At 40.4% G+C, this 15897-nt stretch overlaps 1 long non-coding RNA gene across 1 annotated transcript; it reads right to left on the bottom strand.

The window, feature by feature from the left end:
* Window positions 1-4099: 4099 nt before the first annotated feature.
* Window positions 4100-8624, bottom strand: LOC128850318 (uncharacterized). Its single transcript, XR_008447622.1, has 3 exons — window positions 8115-8624; window positions 6107-7488; window positions 4100-4766 (listed from the first exon to the last, which is right to left on the bottom strand). It is a non-coding gene; the product is annotated as an uncharacterized LOC128850318 (long non-coding RNA).
* Window positions 8625-15897: the final 7273 nt, after the last annotated feature.

The raw sequence follows: 15897 nt of genomic DNA, 5'->3' as shown, positions 1-15897 counted from the left end.
TATTAGATATCTTATGGCTGTGTGTATTGCTGCTGCCATTTCTGATCTGATAGGAATTTTGCTTCTTCCTTTTTTCTCCAGTCCCCACCAATTCAGATCGTGGTTTTCCCAGAGCTGCTGCATTGATGATGTTATTTGAAGTGTGTTTGGTCTATGTGTAGTGTGAGACTACCAAAGGCAGAAATTGCACGTTTTCTTGGCAGACAGTATTTTCCTGAATGCATTGTCTCACATGCGCTTGGGCGTAAACAGTACAGATTTTCCTCCTGTCAGGAGGGTTTTTACACCCCATGGGGCTTGATGTAAAGCTGACCCCTGCTCAGGTGAGGAGTTGTTTCTGCCAGCATCCAGAAAGCCAATAAAAATGAGAGGTGAACCAGGAGGGGAGGCAATGCTTGCTCATTGTGGGAAAGGAAGGGTAAGTGAACTGTTGCTAGGCAATAGATTTCTGGATGACGGATCCTCTGCTTCGCTAAGTGACTAGAGTAATTATTTTTGGCAAATTTGTGCCAAGCTCTAGGGGCTGCCGCTGACCTGCAAAGAAAGAAATGGATGCATAAATATACAAAAGGTACCCAATTTTTTTATAAAACCGGAGGGAATGCAAGAAAGATTTTCCTGACGCGTGTATTCTTTCCCTCGCCCCTCTGGGGAACTTTCTGGCTTTCTGAACGGGTTACCCTGGTGTGAATCAGGTTTGCCCACACCCCGCTTTGAGGTCCTCTCCAGCTGCTGTCCAGGCATGTCATCCATGCCATGTTTGTTGACGTTTCCAGTCGGAGCAGTGGAAAGCCAATGAGCCATCACTGCTCTTGGATAAGCTGCGGTGGCAGCAGGTGCTAACAGCGAGCATTGGTAACAGCCACTTAAAAACCCAGTGCCCTTGCCAGCTTTCTCATGAGTGGGATTGTGCTGTGCTGTGCTCTTGGCTGCAAGGAATTCTTCCAATCGGTGCCGAAATGAGAGATGGAGATAAATGGCTCCAGCAGTTACTGACTGTGTCTGTGCTCCATGAGGAAGTATAAAATTACACTCTCAAATTTCTGTTGTGGTGTTTCCTCCAGACATTAAAACCTGATTTGGAATTTGAAGACGAGAACTTTGCTTGCTCAGTAATCCTGCTTAAGAGTCTGCAGGGCATGTCCTTTAAACCCCATGTCAAAGCCATGTATTTTTGATTTCAGAATCCATAATGTGGGCAATAATTTCGGGGTTGGGAAAAATCCTTAAAGAAAGATTCCATAATCTTTCTGGTAACGATGACTTCTATGATCAGAAGCAGTTCAGGGGCATAATGTAAAGCAACATGCTTAGTCGTTATCTTAGGGTTGAACCTAAACCTCTGACTTAAGCTTTTTATGAAACCTTAAACAACCTAAACATAGCCTAGATTTGTGCTTCATTACAGACTTGAAACTCAGCCCAGGTTCAGGGAAAGGGCAATGTGCTGTTGTTCCCCCCCTCCTCTCTTCTTCATGAAGCTTTTTGAGAAACCTCCGGGTGATTTTGAGGCTTAGAATTTAAAACGCAGTGAAACTCAGCAATTCTGCTTTCCTTTGCGGCAATATTTTTTTAACGTTTCATTTGAACTTGGCAATCAAAGCAAACCTCAGGCAACAATTTCCCAACTATTAAAAGTGAAGAAAGGGTTTGTATAAACATCTGTCAAGCAAAACAACCAATTTTGTTCATCCTACGCTTTTGAATGGCTGCGCGAGGTGCTGTTCTCACATGCAGTGACGAGCTCCATCCCCCACCTTGCCGGTGCCCATCCAAGCTTAACATCGGCGCTGCCAACCCCAAGTCTTGTTGGAAAGGAGCCCCAGTGCGACCTGAGGTGTCTTCCAAGTGACCTCCTGAAGGGAGTAAGGAGAAAGAGTGGGACCAGGAAAGGCAAAGTGACCACGGGATCCGCTGTGAGAAACACGGCTGTGGGGTACAGCCTCGTGGCACGGATCGCAGGGTGGAATCCCTGCAGAGAGTCGGGAGGGGATTCTTTTTCTGGAATTTGGTTAATGCCTGGTACTTTCGGCTGGTGCTGCTTGCAGTTCCCCTTGCCCAGGGAAGGAAATTGATTCTAAAATGTGTACCTTAAATAAAGATAGGTAGATGCAGACCACTGTAATTACCTTTGAAGCATGTATTTTTTCCTGCTGCAATTTGCTGTTTCCACAGCCCTGGCTAAAAGGGCTCGCCTGAAGCAGAGGCGCTTCTTTTTCATCTGCTGCTTTGTTCTCAGGGGACTTTCTGTACTTGGCAGCCTTGTGGAAGGAGATCAAATAGCTCTGGCAGATTTCATAGCAAGGTAGGATGTCATTTAAATAAAATGGTGCACATCTATGGTGTAAGTCAGCCTCCCTGCTGAGAGGGCATAATAAACAATTAAAAAGCAGTTTCCTCTGGGGGTGAATGGCTTTCAGGGAACTATTCCAGTTCATACGTGAATTATATATGTATTACTAGGGACAAGTGATCTTGTAAAGTGAAACAGCTGAGAAAAGCCTCTGACAACACTGTGTGTTAACCACAAGGGAGCTCGGCTGTGTTTGCTGATGAGGGGGAGAATTTTTAGTCGACTGCCGTCAATAAAATCTGTGAAAGAAACTAGAATGTCCGTAGTGCCTACCTGAACAACAGAGCACGAGCTAATAAAATGTAAACCCAATGAGAGCAAAACAATCTGTTTAATTTGCCTACAGGAGTGCTGGGGAGGGGCTTCTTTATCAGGGAATGCAGGGACAGGGTGAGAGGGAATGGGTTTTAAGATGAAAGAGGAGAGAGTTAGATTAGACATTAGGAAGAAATTCTTCACTCTGAGGCTGCCCCATCCCTGGAGGGGTTCAAGGGCACTTTGGATGAAGCTTTGAGAAACGTGACCCAGTCAGACGTCCCCACCCATGGCAGGGGGTTTGGAACTGGATGATCTTTGAGGTTCCTTCCAAGACAAACCGTTCTGTAATTGTCTGACTCTATGAATTTTATCTTGAAGGGTGGAGCTGGTTCACATCCAGTTTACTGCTTGACCTGCTGCTGCCCAAATGGAATACACGCATGAGTGTGCACGGAGGGCATCAAACCCAAAATCCAAACTTAGATGGAATTTCACAGGAACGTCATAAAGGAGTACGTCTCTGTTTTACTGAGAAAGGGATGAAAATGGGGTATTACAAGGGAACAAAATAGACACATGGACTACTGTAACTGGCACTCCTCTTCTAATAGCAAAGAAGTAAATTTTCTGCAGGTGACTCCAGCGGCTATAACGCAATGTTAGATCGTGGTCTTATATGTATTGTAAAGGATGGGCCGTTGAGTTTTTACGCTTATAGCAGCGGATGGCTGGTAATGTGGCGACGGAGAAAACTGCTCAATTGTATATCTGCTGAATTAACTAGTAGCATAAGGCCTTTAAAGAACTTTCTAACTTCTTTTCTTGAAGCCCTCTGAAAGGTAACGCCATCAGAGATGTGCAGAAAAATTAAAAGAGAGGCTCCAAAAATATGTTTAGAAAAATACAAATAGTGCCAAGCCTTTCCTGAAGTGCTCTTTGAAGTTACATCTGTGGGAACACAAGAAAGGGGACATTTTGTCCAGGCTCAAACTGTAGATGAAAGGAAGTCGAAAAGTGGTTTGACATTTTAAAGAGATGAGTAATATTAAGAAGGTTGACACTGCGTAAAAGGAAGACTGCTGTTTCAATGAGTGTGGCCAAGATTAGGATTTTAAAACGATAAGTGGAAGCCCTCTTTATACAGTGCTTTAATGCAATAGAGTGTATTAAAATGTGTAATTCTTTAGTAAGTAAAGTAAAAAATGCTAAGGAATCCACAGGACAGTTGTGTTAAATTCACCCATCTAAGCTGAGCCGTGTTCTCTCAGAAACAGAACTTGCCTGACCAATTAGCCTATCCTGTAGTGCCTTCTCATTATTTAATAGCTAAAAGAGGTTCTTAAAAAGATTTTACAATTCTCATGTTTTGCAGCCCCAATACTCAAATACTGCATGTTAAATCATTGCTTCAAGTTTTATAAATATTAAATCACTAAAGATTGCCATGGTTACAGCATTTATTGCTGTTATATGGTCATTAATCATTATACTATACGGGGATTAGTATTTAATCCCATCTGCCAGCCTGAAATGTTGTTGTTCATAGAAGCAATCGACCCAGCATTTCATTCTTACAATTTTAATACAGAGAAGAACACACGCCACAAAAGATAAACACAAATATATACACTCTTAGGTCTGACTTAAAAGTCTAATGCTTTCATCTACTAAAGAACACTGTAGTCTTGCTAGTCTTGCCCTCTTGCTGAACTCTTAGAGATGTTCTATTTTATGGAAAGCCACTTGGCATTACTTCCCTCAATATGCCCTTATTTGCTTTCTTCTGATAGGTGCTCTCCGTGGCTTGCAGTGCTTTGAAGTAACAAGAAATTCAGCTCTTTCAGGAATAATGTTAACTTTTCATTGTTTCCAGTTGTGATAGAAAGCTGAGGTTTTCTGTTGTTTTCTCTGCAGTACTCTTCATTTGAAGTTTTCCACTGGCAAAAAACCAAAACTGAACTGCCTCCCACAAAATAACTCGAGGTAATTTTTTGTATAAAGTATACTTTGTATGTTTGTGTTATACGCATGCAACGATACTTACACTATGAGTCTCCCTTACGTTTTGTCTGAATTCTTGTGGGGCTTTTGTTTTGATACTGTTCTTCAGACTGGATGCTTCTGTTATTCATAGAGGAGACTGTGAAATACTATCCTAAACAAGAACAAAATTACTTGTTTTGACTGTAAAAATCTCTGTTGGGATTACATTTAATCACTTGTATGAACAACAAGGAAATACGCATTATTTTTACTATATGATTCCCACTGATTTTTGTATATGATCTTTGATCTGATGAATTCTTATTCATGAAATTATGCCAAGTAGAACAATATGTGCGTACATGGGGAAGGCTGATTTTGAACATTGTTCAAGATCCACAATATAGGGTCATAGGGAATATTTACACATAACTTCTTTAAGTATTTTTGCATAAAATTTTTGGGTTTTTTTTAGCCCAGGAAAAATTCAAACAAACTTCTTCAAAAGGGTAAATTGCTGTTGTGTCACTTAAGAGCCTTTTTACAGATTCTGAGTGAAAAATATTTTCAATTTAAAAAGTGAAGTTAGGCTTCTGAGCATGCTCTCTGTATAGCAATTTACAGTTATTGAAGTGTTTCAATTTATAGGCTGTATCTCTCAAAGAATGAGAAGCACTCACATTACAATGCACAAGCTCACAAGTCAGAACCTGATCACTTCCAAACTGAAGGGCTTATAAAAAGTGTAGTAGTCTAATAATATTAAATTACTCTATATTGCACATTTTCAGGTCTCTGATCACCTCCAAATTCAAGTGCTTATAAAACTGCTCCAATAATTTTAAATTGCTATGTTCAGAGTGATTTAAAATTGTTAAAGTGCTTCAAAGTTTTTTTTATAAGTACTTTAATTTAGAAGTGAGTTGTGCGATACTCCACTGTACCTTCAAGAGATTATTAAACTGATGTAAAAATTTACCATCTGGTAATAAAATTAAACAGTTTCTTTAAAAAAGAAAAAGAGGGAGAGCAGGAGAGAGAGAAGAGATAAAGGTGCAAAGGGGTAGCAGTATAGAAGCGGTGGAGAAGACAAAAATGAGGTGAAGAAGAAAGACAGTCATGGACCTGAAGTAATAGTATCCTAGTTTTCTATGCTGAGAAAGAGCTGGGACAACAGGACTTCAAAACTTTTAACAGCTCCCTAAATGAGGACAGGAGGCTCTTCTTGAAGGTACTGCAACACCACAGTGAGTGTTATAGCAACATGTCAATGACGGAGGGAAGGGATCTGTATGGTTTAGGAAGAGAAGAGCTGACGGACAGAGAAGGTCTTGGGTTACACAGCATCTAGGCTGATACTGAGCTAATACACAGATAACACATTTTTTCCTTGTGTTGTAAAGCTGTGTGACACTTAAGTTGCTATTACTTGTGCAAAATAAACAGATAGTTTATTAACTTATTTCTGAAACAACTGTTCTGAGAAGAGTATGTGTGTCTAATAAAACTTACTTTCCATAAACGTGTTTCTTGCTTTTGTTCCATCTCAACCCAGCATTTTCTCACATTTTGCTACGAGGGATTGAGATCAGAGACACGCAATCATTAAACACAACAAATTAAAAATGTAATTGCCATTCTGGTAAAGAAATTTGTACTTCAGATGTCTCCACAGTTGATGTAGCACCTTTTGATTCTAATTATTTGCCTTGAATTTTGATATATTAATGATATACCCGGTAGGAACAGACCATCCTATATGCTTAAAAGAGCAAGGAGGCAAAATATCAGACCAACTATTTACAAGGGGCCAAACCAAACACAGAGCTATCAGTTTTGTATTAAATATTTACCCAAGTAGGAACACTTATGTGATAACCTTAGCTGAACTATCTCGGAGCGTGGTTCAGGCAGACTTTTGACAAGTGCAGCCTGCAGTGAGATTTTTGAAATGCTCATAAGAAAAAAGTATCCCGAACTTTCTTCTTGAAGGATACCCAAGCAGAGGGTGTGCTCAGTAGGCTGCAATGATCCAGGAGGAGCTGGCAGTGGGATGGAGAACACAGAGAGGGTGCTGGCACCTGGGGCTCAGAAGGCAGAAGAGGTTTGACAAACCACTATTTCTCCCTCTGTTGTCATTTTATTTCTGGTACTGGAAGGAGGTTTCTTTGTTTGATAAGAGTTGACACTGTGTTTTCAGTACTTGCCTTGACCTTTAATCAATTTTGATTGATTCTGTGAAGACCTGAAGTCTCTGACCTCTGGCTGGCTTTGCAAAATTACAATCAAAAGGTGCTAATGTCTTTCTGTTGCTGAAAACTCCAGAAATACATGAGTGACACAACCAAACAGTGCTTTCAAGCTCATGTGATAACTTCGATATTACTTGAAAGACTCACTCAGGTGGGTGCCATAAGGAATGTTTTTGTTGTTTGAACTCAGGGTACAGAAATGGGACGAGGATGTACATTAGTGAGGAAGAAGACAACACTTCGGAAAACCCTAAGCACTTTCAGAAATAACAATGAATGACTGGCAGAGACCACCAACCTACCTTCACAGGCTTATTTTAAGTTGGCCTAGAGACAAAATTTGAAATTAGGGTCTACCTCCTTTATTATTGTGTGGGGCTGTCTTTAGTTTTAGAATACACAGAAAAAGTGTCCCTTTTTCTACACTTCTTCAGGAATGAAAAACACCTTTTTCACATGGTTCTGAAAGAGAGCACAGCAATAACCACCCTGCTGGTTAGTCATATGTGTGGCCTTTGAAGAACTGAACAAAAAGATCAATATTCCAATTTCCTCTTCACCTGCCTGGATCACGAAGTGTGGACCTCATTCTTTGTTTTGTGTGTAATGAAGGACGTAAGGCAGAAAGAAAGGATTATCTCCCTGCGGTGAACATATTGAAGTTACAGACAGAGGTGGAGTATAGCATGGAAAGTTATGACAAATTTGGCTGCTTTCCACCTTCCCTTCCCTTCCCTTCCCTTCCCTTCCCTTCCCTTCCCTTCCCTTCCCTTCCCTTCCCTTCCCTTCCCTTCCCTTCCCTTCCCTTCCCTTCCCTTCCCTTCCCTTCCCTTCCCTTCCCTTCCCTTCCCTTCCCTTCCCTTCCCTTCCCTTCCCTTCCCTTCCCTTCCCTTCCCTTCCCTTCCCTTCCCTTCCCTTCCCTTCCCTTCCCTTCCCTTCCCTTCCCTTCCCTTCCCTTCCCTTCCCTTCCCTTCCCTTCCCTTCCCTTCCCTTCCCTTCCCTTCCCTTCCCTTCCCTTCCCTTCCCTTCCCTTCCCTTCCCTTCCCTTCCCTTCCCTTCCCTTCCCTTCCCCTTCCCTTCCCTTTCCCCTTCCCCTTCCCCTTCCTTTTCCCCTTCCCTTCCCTTTCCCCTTCCCTTCCCTTTTTCCTTCCCTTCCCTTTTTCCTTCACTTCTTTCCTTCTTCCCACAGTCAATTACCAGCTACAAAGGGAAGGAACCGTTTAGGGACTGGCAACTGAGAGCATTTACAATTAGCTGAATTGATTAACCTTTACAGACGCTGTTGCTATACCATTTTTTCCCTTCCACACCAGCTGAACAACGCTCCGTATTGATCGAACGCACTCCTCTGCCACAGCGACGGTTTGTCCGTGGCTTCCTCAGCCACAAACCTGCCCCCGCAATCACCGCTTCATCTTCTTATGAGGACGGAAGGCTGATTGGCGTTATGTAAATAGCTCTCCGTGTCTGGAGCGTCAGGAGTCGTGCCGCAAAAGCAGGAGAAACAAATCTGCGTTCCAGCTGCTCCGCTGAAGTCTGGGCTGTGTCAAAACAAAGGGAGTTATCACCTTTATTGTATATCACCTACAGCTCACGGGGCACATTTTCTCGTCTAGCTGGGAAGACTGACAGCTAAACTTAGACAAATAAGTAAGGGACAGTATTTATAACAGCATTTATGGCTCGGGTTGTGGTATTTTATCTCATGTACACCACGTGGGGATTTGACATTGGCAAGATTCCGCTCTGCATTAAGACGTTCCTATATCCCTCTGAAAGCTGAATTTGGTGACGCTGTTACTGGCGGTGGGTTGGTCTTCCTAGGAGAAAGGGCTCTGAGGGATCACGATCTCTTGGAAGAGGTGGGGACGGTGCCAGAAAGGTGGGTACCTTTCTGAAGCCATGAAGTTGCAGGGCGATGCACACAAAATACTGCTTGGTATTTCCATCTTGTGGAGAAGGGGTATGCGTGTGTTTCTTGTGATCATGAAGGTTAATGAAAGCACAGGCTGCTTCACTAAAAATTCACCTCACTCTTTCCGGAGTTAGTGCTCACTGTACCTGGAAAACTCTCCACCTTAAGATGGGAAGGGTAGAAATTTAATTTCCTTGCCAGCTCAAGCTGAGGATTCTGCACAGAGACTTTGATCTATTCTGAATCACTCTGAATTACACGTTGCCCTACGATTTCCTTTTCAGCTCAGAAGGTACTGAACAGAGAACGCCAAACTCGTTTCACTGATGACTGTACATAGGTCCACAAATGCCCTTTGATAAGTAAAAAAATCACAATCCTTTATTCATGTGGAAGAATCACTAAGAATTAGTATTTAAGCATCGCTTCTCTTCCATGTTTCTGTCAAAAAAAAAGTATTTCCAGTGAAAATTGAAAGCACACAGAACATGAAGTGCCTTAAATTATGCATTTCTTAAATGCAGAGAAACTAGTTTGAAGAGAGCTATGATTTAATGAATGTTAACATGTAACCAGTACACACGTACGTACAGTTTTCCACAATAGACATATGTCATGTACTATATTAAACATATATTATCAAGTGTTTAACGCCTAATGCAGGAGAACTGATGTCATTCCAGAGGTCAAAGGAACAATGGTGGCACTCAGCCATTTATTTTCTGAGTAGCTGCTGGGTTTTTTTTAAGAAAAAAAAACAACCCAGAAAAAAAAAACCCAAACCCATGGAGCTGCTGTAGCAAAGTCTGTGGCATTCACAGCATGACAAACAAATTAGAAAACAGCAGATGCAGCACAAATTAAGATGTATTTAGCGCAGCAGCCCATCAGATGTGTGAAAGTCTTTTGTATATCAGCTTTGCAAGGTTGATGTATTGCACTTTAGACAGCTGATAATGAACCCTTCTAGCAATTAGAGGTGGGAATACTAAGGATTTGAAATTGTGCTGTTCCCAGTGGGGGAGGGGGAGAAAAATATCCCCAAACCTTTAGCGAAGAATTTTACTGCTTTGTGTGTGTGCACTGGGTAAAACAAAGCAAATGTTTTGGTTTATGCACATGCACATTATGAATCTCTCTCTTATTTTTCTTTTTAACATTTAATATTTGTATAATTATTTATTTAATTTTATGTATCATTTAATAAATCTGTATTTCTTTGTTTGTGTAACAACAATTTTATGGCCAGTACAATGTCTCTTTCTTTATGCAGTGGGTTATTTAGTCATCTGATATAAGGACAGTAATTTCAGTAATCCAGTCTTCAAACAGCAATAACCTTTTAGATGGTTTAAGTAATTTATATCTTTACAGTTTTATCGTATTTTGTCTTTTTCCGTAATGCTTCTGCTCTACATTCTCTTTCTGCTGCCAGTTCCACAGCCCAAAACACGGATTAAAAACCTGGATGGAGGTTTTACATATGTGAAAGTTGTGGGTTTGAAGCCCAAACTCAATTCGGTGCTTGATCTTCTCGGATGATGAGTGCTCTCGGCTCCAAGGAGATGTAATAGAAACGGAGAGTACTTAGCAGCTCACATGCCTGAGCCCCCTGAGGAGAACAACATATTACAGTGGAGCTGGGATCTGTCTGCTATATAGATAATAATAGTTTCCATTTATAGAGGGCCTTTCATCTGAGAATCTCAAAATGCACTACAAATTATGAATGTGCCACAGCAGTGACATTGTTATGGTTGCACAGAGATTTGAAACTGACGTAGACGCTAAAGCTCTTTGTTGCTCGTGAACAAAAGAATGTGTCTTTGTGCATCCTCACCAGACTTCCTACGGTCACTCCTCACAAAAAGTACTGAGCACCTCTTCTGGGAACGAACATATCTGCTTAGCACGGGTTACGGTTGCTTAAAAATCGTGTTGGTGCGTAGGCCTGATTTATGGCGATTGTCAGACACGGTGTTCCTGGTCCTGGCTCCCAGGTGCCCTTCTGCGTGGAGGTGACGACACACCACCAGCACTGCCCATGGGCCGCAGGGGAGGTCCCCCCTCTCTACAGCACAGCGGCGGCGATGTCGGTCACTGTTTCCCACAGAAAGACAACCGGTTGGTCCCACCACTGACATAAGCAAACAGCAATATTGTGCAAATACCTTGAGGGATCTCTGCAGAAGAGGCATGGGAAGGATTTTGAGAGAGATGTGTTCCTGTGCAACACAGGGAATAGAGCTGTCAGCATCCTGCGCTCGGAGGTTGTGGGAAGATGCGAGGGGTCTTGTGTACGGATGACAGCATCCCCTTCCGGTCATCCAGCACTGCTCCTGCTTTTAGAATTAAGACATACAGTTGATGACAAAATGAACAAAACGTTCTGTTAATTTTTGCTGATTGTAGGGAAAACTTTCTATTCTTGCTTTGCATTATGGACCACAATAAGATGAGAACTGCTGGTGAAGGTATGGTGTGAGACCTGTCTGCCCCATCCCTGGAGGTGTTCAAGGGCAGGCTGGATGAGGAGTTGGGCAGCCTGAGACACGGGGACCTCTGGGGTTGGAGATAGATGATGTTTAAGGTCCCTTCCAGCCCTAACTATTCTATGATTCTATGACTCTACTGTTCTACGATTCTATGACTCTCTAATCCAGGTCTGACAGGTTGAACTGAGATGGGTACTTGCCTCAACACTCTTCTTTTGGGTTCTGGGAGTTAATTCATTGAATTTTCAGTGCAACGGCAGTTTAGGCATTTTTTTTTTTTTCTTGTCAATAATGGACTTCCTGACAGAAATGTCTTTCTTTCCATTATATGCCATATTTTCATGTACTCTTTACCAAATGTGGAATGAAGCATTCTGTGTAGCTACAATCAGTAATTTAGTTAAATTCCATAAGCAGTATAATCCAAGATTCTGCAAATAGAAAGGCTTATAAACCAAATTACTTCCTAGCATTTTTCCTAATCTTATTTATGTGAGGGGTGAGTACTATACCCACTGTGTGCATTTGTTATAGGGACCATTTGGATTAAAGCAAAAGGATCTTGATGTGAACAACAGCAGAGCTACACCCTCTCTTGGCTTCCAAGCCACAGCTTTTGACCATCAGTTCAAAGCTGTAGAGTACTCTTAGTTATTAACAATGACCACTTGGTATGATAGTTTTTAAAATAGACTTAAATGTCAGCCAAAATACTCTGATTGCTCTTAATCAAGAAATAAAGTTGATTCTCTCTGGGCAAGTAAGTTACCTTTGCATTACTCTAAAAAGAAAAAATGCATCAGCAGGATTCTGTCATCGCTAGCCCCTTGCATACCTGGATCCAGGAAAACAATAATGCCTAATGCATTAAACATTCCTCAATGTTTTTTATTTTATAAAGCCATAGTACAGAATTATTCCCTGATGCAGGCTAAGTATCACTCTGACAAAGGCCAACAAAGTTGTTTTCTGGGTCATAGATAGTACATTTTTTATAATTACTGGGTTCTTTTGCAGACTGTGCTCAGAAGGATCATCTTAATTTTCATTTTTTATTACAGGGATGCAAAAAAGCTGTGACAGTTGACTATATACTAGCAAATTAAATGCTGGACACTTTGCCAATTGTATAATTCCTAATATAGTTGTGATTATTATTGATTTTTAACAAGTATGCACATATGTTAAAATGGAACTTTCGTTATTCTTTTTTTTCCCTAATTCTGCTTTGCTGTATCTTGAGAGCGCTTGTAAGAATGCAAGGATCATTGCTGATAAACTAAAAGACGGGATTGTTGTAGAAGAAATAGTCTTAGGAAATATGGAGTTGTAGGAAATATGGAGTTAGACACGTGACAGCCACAGTGAGGCAGAGTTCCTACCAGGCTACCAGAGTAATCAACAAGTGCTATGCTTTTGCTATTTTATCCTTCTTTTTATGAGATGGGATTGGAGGATAGGTTAGGGACTTGTGAAACTACTAAGACTCTTGAGAAAGCATCAAGTAAATTAATGTCAAGTTTTTTTCAGCAGTTTACCTTCGACTCTCAGCCTCAGAGAGTGGCATAATGAAAAATTATTTGCAATTTTCCTCTTTCACATCTACTCTATCAATGTAGGAACATTTTTCTTTTTGCTATTACTGGTATCATCTGTCAAAACATATGAATAATTTTGATTATAATATGTCAAGTTTTAATTTGAAGAGTGCATATTTATGTCTGTATTAGAGAAAACAGAGAAGGTGTGTGGGTGTGTGTGCAGTTGCATCAACAACTTACTTACTGGTATGAGAAGTTAAAAGAAGGTCCAGTCTGTAACATTTCTAATGTATAGATTCTTTCCTACTCAGAAAATCACAAGCCTTTAAAAGGGCCATTGCTTCCTGTGAAGAAAACTCAACAGCCCATCCTCTCATCCTGATGAAAATGCAGACACTTAACACACTTTTTCCTCCACAATTGCAAATAGCTAATCATAATTAGGAACCCTGCTGTTGGGAAAACTGCTCACCCTGGCACTAAAAAAACCCCACTGAAGTTGTAATTTTCCTTTCTTGTACTCTCCAAGTCTTTCTGAAGCATTTATTCAATTCCTACTAAGTGTCTGCACAGTTTGCCTGAAAGCAACACATGGACTCCTGCAGAAACAACTCTTCCATTGACCCTTCAGTGCTCCCACCCCAACACTTTTTTCTGCTTTCTTACTGTAAATGAACTGCTAATTGCATATCATTCATCATTCATTCATTCTTTCCTTCTTTCAGCTTTGGCATGAGAGCAGCGCATGCATTCATTTCACTTATGCCTTTCTGGTTTCCTCATGAAATATCCTGATTGGTTGCACTTACCTGAAAATTATATCACTGCAAGCAGAATGTTCTAGTCAAAAAAATGTCAGTATTGAAGAAATAATGATTAAGCTGTGTAAGAAGGATTAATGATCATTGGGAAAATAATAATGGTTTGATGTGCAGCCAAAGACTATTCTGCCCAGCTGGGCAGTAACCCTCATGAAATGCGCCATGCCAGTTCCAATATTGTTATAAATGTAAGCATTTATAAAACATTTCCATTTGATATTTGCCTCATTTCACATATTCTCAGTTAGAAGCCATGGAAACCTAGCTCGGCCTGTTGTGATATGTTTTGTTCTAGAAACCTGTGTCCTGGTCCGTCAGGTTGCGTATTCAGCCTGGAAGTGTGAGAGAGCTGAGCTGGATATACACATTAAATATTTTATCAAGGATAATATTTGCTTCCCTTCAAACCAGTGCAATGAGGATGTAAAGTGAGATGTGAGTGCCAGATTGCCTTGTTTTCATGTTCCCGATAAAAATGCTTCTCTAGAAGGAGCAGGGGACAAGATAAACTGAATGCTACAATTTTTTTTCTTGCCATCTGCATTTCTGTGACATTCTATTGAATTTGGTTGGCATGCCATTAGCTTTACACTATTTAAAAGAAACTCCTGCCGTATTTCCAGCACATCCAAATAAGTGAAAAATATGTCATACAACAAAACAGCTTCTTTCAATGACGTGCATCACCATTCAGTACTATTGTAATGACGTCTCTTCCATTTAAGATGTCTAAACCAATATCTGTAGTTTTCCAGTATTGCCCTGTACTTCGGTGCACAGAGCCAAAGGTGTTTAAATTGACTGAAACTTTGTGCTGCCTGACAGAGGATCTTTCCTTTTTTTTAATATGTTTGGTAGTGAAATTTAATAGAGCCCTTCAAAACCAAGAGAGGTCCATTCTTACTTTATTTAAATTACATCATCAAGTTACTCTTTTTTTGTGCCACCCCCAAGGAGTTAAAGAAAAGCCAGGAAATGCATTTGATTCTGTTATCTGACTATATGAGAATCCAGTCTTAATATTTTGTATGGGCTTCAGGAAACCATTGCAGTTGTCTCCCCAGATAGAGAACAGTCTGAGGAAATCCATTTTAAATTGGGGAATTGTAAAAAATGTCCAGTCGTTTGGCAGAGAAAACTGTTATTCTGTATTACATTGGCTGTTAACATCTATTTATGGTAACAGCTTTCCAGATTTTTGCTACTCAACTCAGGTGTCTATTTTCATAGAATCATCGCACTATGGATTGGATTGGATTGGATTGGATTGGATTGGATTGGATTGGAAGGGACATTAAAGATCATCCAGTTCCGACCTCCTGACAGAGGGAGGGACAACTTCCACTTCAGGTTGTTCAAAGCCTCACACATTTTTAGCTGCCAGTACTTGCAGGGGGATAACATAGGTGTACACACACCGTATATTGTATATAGGTATCCACAATCTCACACCTTCCGTATATAGGTAGGTAGATGATAGATAGATAGATAGATAGATAGATAGATAGATAGATACATACATACATACATACATACATACGTACATACATAAATACATACGTACATACGTACATACACACATACGTGCATACACACATAGATGGAAGGAAGGAAAAATTAAAAGAGAGACTGGGTGAAAATTCCTATGGAAGAACATCACTTGGAAATAAGCTTAATAATTTAGTCAACGAAAGTTATTAAAACATGTAAAATACTACAAATTTTCACTTCAAAAACAGGTTTTCATGTACTGACCTTTGCCTCAAAGATTTGTTACGGTGCTAGACGAGCATTTCTATTTAAAAAAAAATAAAAGATAGAGAAAACTTTAAAAAATGCATTCTCAATTACATTTAATTTTAAGAAATTTTTTGTTGGTTTTAAAACTTACAGATGCTTGATATTTTATAAAAGTAATTCTGCAAAATGCTTCAGATCCTTATGAAAAAAACACCCTGGAATGTAAAGAATTGAAAAGATTTTCTCGTGTGATACTCACAAAATTGAAAATATTTAGATTTTGCTTTTTGGGGAGTTACCTTTGGACTTGTTTTTCTTTTTTTATCCATGTGCAGTTTTCCAAACAGGGAATTCCTTTAGGCATTTTGTATTTGTTAAAAGACTTTATCCTGGGAAAAATGTGATCAGGAGTAAAGTAAATTGGAAGGACTACCAGTAAAATGCTTGGAAGCTGGTTGTAATATTTGTCTTGTTCAGTGCTTTTCGGGCTGAGTGAAGGAGTTGACAAAATACTCTGTTTTAACACTCTGACACGTGGC

This window comes from Cuculus canorus, chromosome Z (genome assembly GCF_017976375.1).
Source record: "Cuculus canorus isolate bCucCan1 chromosome Z, bCucCan1.pri, whole genome shotgun sequence".
NCBI lineage: Eukaryota > Metazoa > Chordata > Aves > Cuculiformes > Cuculidae > Cuculus > Cuculus canorus.
This window is presented reverse-complemented; position numbering and strand designations above follow the sequence as displayed.